This window comes from Humulus lupulus, chromosome 3, assembly GCF_963169125.1.
Source record: "Humulus lupulus chromosome 3, drHumLupu1.1, whole genome shotgun sequence".
NCBI lineage: Eukaryota > Viridiplantae > Streptophyta > Magnoliopsida > Rosales > Cannabaceae > Humulus > Humulus lupulus.
The window spans coordinates 43,695,133-43,700,383 of NC_084795.1; the positions used below are offsets into that span (position 1 = coordinate 43,695,133).

At 32.4% G+C, this 5,251-nt stretch overlaps 1 long non-coding RNA gene across 1 annotated transcript; it reads right to left on the minus strand.

Moving 5' to 3' along the window:
• Positions 1–3,420: 3,420 nt before the first annotated feature.
• On the minus strand, positions 3,421–4,892 carry LOC133821086 (uncharacterized). The gene is made up of 2 exons (XR_009887305.1): positions 4,693–4,892; positions 3,421–3,747 (listed from the first exon to the last, which is right to left on the minus strand). It is a non-coding gene; the product is annotated as an uncharacterized LOC133821086 (long non-coding RNA).
• Between the last annotated feature and the right edge of the window lie 359 nt (positions 4,893–5,251).

A 5,251-nucleotide genomic window follows, 5' to 3' on the forward strand; every position in this document is an offset into this window, starting at 1 on the left:
GCGTGTAAGGGCTGGCATTTTCAGGGATGGGATTTTCAATTTTATTTGTTTAATTAATTAATTAATGGATAATTCAAAAAATTGGTTTTTGGATTTTTTTCATTAATGGAATAATTAATTAATTAAAAATTAAATTGTAAAATTGTTACAGATTTAATTTTTAAATTTTGAATTTTTTCTGTTAAGTATGACTGATCAGAAAATTATTCAGATAAGATAAGTGAAGAGAGTGAGACTACTCTGACAATTTCGCTCTGTGAAAAATAGAACGATAGTTTTCTCTCTCCCTGAAAATAAAGAACCAATTCTCAGGCCTATTCTCTTGATCTCATGAGTTGAGTACATCAAGAAGAATCACAAATAAACTATCCTTCATTCTCTAAGTGCCCACACATTTCTTGAGGTGTAGAGAACGCTTTGGAAGATCTTGGTGTGAGTACGTGGGAGCGACTTGGATAGGAAGATCGTTCTAAATACGAAAAGATAGCAAGGACACTTGATAGGCTTCAAGAGGTATGATTTCTATTAGTATCTTGTTTATGATTAATGTATGTATATTAATGGATCCGCATATTTAAAGGTAGTTTAAATATGTTACAAAAATTTTGTTGTACACTGGGCCAACCACACCACCTTTCCGCTGCGTATTAGGAAACTCGTTCCAAACAAAATGCTCATTTGAAATTTTCCCCAAATCCACAGCTAGATGAATGATTTTCTCTAACCACAATGTTGCAACATCATTGAGGAGTCTGTAGCATTTCTGCATAAATGCCCCATAATTTCAGATTTTCTTTCTTTAGCTCCCCACCTTTTTGCTCACCTTCCACACCTCCAAAACTCGAATTGTTCACTCCAAATCACCATCTCTCTGAACCTAACACCTGCACCATTAAATGCAACACCAAAGACCAAGTGAAAGAATATCAAGAAAACAAGGAAAACCATTTTTTTAACACACATAAAAAAACATTCAATAAAGGAAATACAATGGACTTGACTAAATTATTGAAACAAAGTTTAGAAACTTGGGTTGCCTCCCAAGAAGCGCTTGATTTAAATTCATCAGCTTGACTTTGTTGAAAAATGCTCATCAAAGAGCGGTTTCTGCCCATAAAGAGTGGCATATGCCCTCACACATGGGTCTTCATTGTGGACGTCCTCAAGCTTGGCGAGATGTGATATTGACGGGTTCATGTGCTCAACTCGACTTGATTTTGATGAATGAGTCTGGTGAACACCAAGATATGATGCTGCTGATGGTGGAGGAGGTGGTGGTCACATAGGATCTTCATATGTGTATGCTTCCATGACTAGTGGCTCCCAAATTTGAGAATTAAAAACTTGTTGTTCTTGGAAGTGTTGCATATGGGGTGGTTGCGGGTTTGCATCTAACTTTTCTATACTAGTTTGCTCAAAATATTTATCAACATCTTGGGCAGAGAAAGAATTCGACACAATTGAATTTTTATTGCCTCTCCCTTTGTTTCATCACTTTGGATTGAAAAGAGCTCCATTTCATGCTCAACTTCTTCCTTTGGTGGCTCCATCTCCTTTCCACTCCCCAATGACATGACATTGCAATGATTTTGCCCTCCTGAATTTTCTACGTAGCTAGGCAAAGTCTCTAGGGGTGTATTATGCAACTCCTTGAACAATTCCTCAACTTGATTTTCTAAATTCTTTAAAGATGCACCATTTTCCTGAATCAAAACATCACTTTTAGCCATAAATTCATTCATGCCCTAATTAAAACCCAAATTCTTTGTAATCTCATTTTATTATCAATAAAAGAATAGAAATCATTTTTTAACTTGGTCAATCACTTTGCTCACATGTTTTATTTTCATGATTATTTGTTTAATATAAATTTCTATTAAATCCCGAGCATATAGCCAATCGTATTTATAGTGACGTAATCACAGTGGAATATAAATATGATTATATGTTCAAAATAAGTTAGTCCTAAGATTAGTCAGTGCACAGGATTTACACTGACTTGCCAATCTGCGATATGATCTACTTACACATTGTGGTGTTATGTTCTTTCTAGAACATTAGCAAAGTAGATAAGATCATATGTATTTGTTACATCGGACAGGACCGATATTGACAGTTGATAAGATAAGTAAACATACCGTTATTATCTATTCTAGTCATATCATATAGTTGACCATAGGTCGATTCAATCTTAATTCTGAGTGGTTAGTATTCTAACTGATTATATTATTTGAGTTCTTTGACTTGTTCATTACCAGCTTACCCTATGGACTAGCCCATACTTACATCTTGGGAACTCGGTAGTATAATTAAGTGGGAGTGTTAATCATAGATATGAACATCTATAACTTCTGATGAAGAAGTGAAATGATGGTTTCCTTTTAGTTTGGTTCAAGGTGTTAAATGATAGAGATCTCATTTCAGTAATTAAATTAGTTTACTGAAATATCATTTATAAGGAACTAAGTGTTTTAAGGATAAAATACAATGAGGGGTAAAACGGTATTTTAGTCCCTTCTCATTGTAGACCGTCTATAGAGGATTGAGTGACAATTATGGTTATAACAATGGATAATTAATAGCGTATCTATATTTGTTATAGAGCGTTCTATGAATTCAAGAGTGCAATTCTGAGTCTATAGTGGTGTCACAAGGAATTAATAAGTTAGTAAATTTATTTGTTAGATTTATGATAACTTATTGGAGCTTGATTTCATAGGCCCATGGTCCCAATTGTACCTTGGATAAAATCATCTAGATAGTACCAATTAATTGATATAATTATCAATTAGAATTATCAAAGTTGACCAGGTCAATTTTGGATAGTTTCACAGAGTTATGTAATTTTGAGAAGAAAAGAGAAATTATGGGAGATATATTAATTAAGATAAATTGGTATCTAAATTAATAAATCAATTTAAATCAAGGTTCAAATTATAAATAATTAATTTGATAAAGGATTTAAATAATTATTTAATTAATTAAATCAATAGAAAATAATACAGGCCTTGATTTTAAGTCCAACAGGCTTATAATCAAATGGGAAATTTCACGAGCCTAAAGCCCATGATAATTTCGACCTATGGCTTCAAATTGGCTATTATTTTATTGATTTTTAATTAAATTAAATGGCCTAATTGAGTCTATAAAAGGAGTGCTTAGAAAGAAGTCAAGACAGATGACAGATAAGTTTAATCACTGGTTTTCTGATAGTTTTAGATTATCTTTAAACACAAGTCATTTTCTAAGCCTCTTTGTTATTTTCTCTTCTTCTCTCTGTATCTATCTCATGTGTTGAGAATTTCCCACACTAGTCTAGGTGATTCTAAGGATACATTGGAAGACTGTGAAGAAATTAGAAGAACGATTCAGTTTCTTGATAATACTGTGTGACATAAAGGATACAAGAGTTAGAGAAACTAAAGGAATGATTCTTTCATTCCACTGCGTATATTGTAAGTATTCTTATCATTGTTTCTCTTTGAATTCAATTTTAGAAACATGTTCTAGGTTATCTCATATTAATTTGTTTAATATTAGACTTACATGAAAATAAATAAAGATCTTGTATAAGTTTTTCCCAACATGCAACCCATTGAGAAAGACTTCAAGTAGACACTCTCTTGACAAACCATGGTAAGGGAACCTCATGAACAAATTTTTGTATCTCCACCATGCTCTATGTAAAGGCTCTGAGTCATGTTGAACAAAGTTAATGGTGACTTGCCGATGAGACATCTTAAGTACCTCGCAAAAGGACCAAACAAACAAAAGCGTAAAATAGAATAAGGAAAAACAAAAATAAATAATTGAAAAATAAGAAACAAAATTGAAAAGCAGTTGATTTTAACAAACAAAATTTCACTAAATCAATCCCCGGCAACAGCACCAAAAACTTGTTGCGAAATTAATTAGCAATATACATGTGCAAGTGTACACAGTCGACAAATAAGAAATAAAGTGATAAGTGAGTATCGTCTCTACAGGGATTAAATTAGCAAATAATCGTGCAGAAATAAATACTAAACAACTTGGAACAAAACAAGTAATAAAGATTTGATTAAACCTAAAAACTACACAAGAAATTAAATAAAATAAACAAATGAACGAGAGAGCAAGAAAATGATAATGAACTAGAATAATTAACTCCTCCTAAAATGTAAATTTGATGCTACTGCTATAGTAATGTTGTGGCAAACTTGGAATAATTAATCTAGAATTCCAATTTAGTTTATAGGCATCCATCGAAGACACTATGGTATCAATTCTCTAATTATACTAACATATGTCTATGTCAATCTAATTATAAGGATACAATCCCAAGCACCAATTCCAAAAGATTATGCAAGGTATTAATATATGTTTATACTAACACAAATTGAATGCAAAGAACTTAATCTTGTACCATTCAAGTTGTATGTCCATTAATTAAAAGCTTTCCAGAATTATTAATTAACTCATTTACTCATAATTGATGGCCAAACAAAAGAAAGTAAATAACATTAAAACCACTTGAATGAATAAAATCCAATTTCTCATTAACACCATTAACAAAGTTCCAAAATAACACATTAGGGTTCATTAACAATTCTAGCTATGAAAAGTTTACCTCATAATTAAAATATTCAAAATACTAATAATAAATGCAAACATTGTCAAGAAAAATAAAGTAAAAGAAAAGAAATTAAATACTGAGAGAAGGATGACAAATCAATCCCCAATAGGTGTCCCCAAGTGGTCCTCTTCTTGTCCTCCTCTTTGAATCTCCTTCCTCTTCTTTCTTTTTCCTTTTCTTCTTCTTCATTCTCTACTTCTCTCTCTAATGGCTGCCCAAAAGTTCCACGCCTCCTCTTTTCTTCTGATGGTCGTATATATAAGAGAAAAAATGGAAGGATAATCATATATGATATTAGGGCACTCTCTCTCCATCCCCACGTGCTAGCTACTTTTCCTCCCTTCTTTTTCTTGTCTTTTGCTAACATGTGGATCAACTAATGAAATAAAGGCCCAACTACAATTAGTAGCCCATGCCAATTTAATTCAAAAGGATGTTGATTAATAATGTTGAGGTGGCAGCTTCTATGGTAGACCTCTAAAATACTCTTGCTACCTAGAAGCCATCCTATGGCTTTTGCTGCAGCATCCTAAGAATTTTGCACAAAAAATCATCATTTAAAATCACATTAGTTTCTTTCCACTTCACTTAACTCCATCAAATTTATCATTTTCTTACTTCTCTTTCCCTCATAAA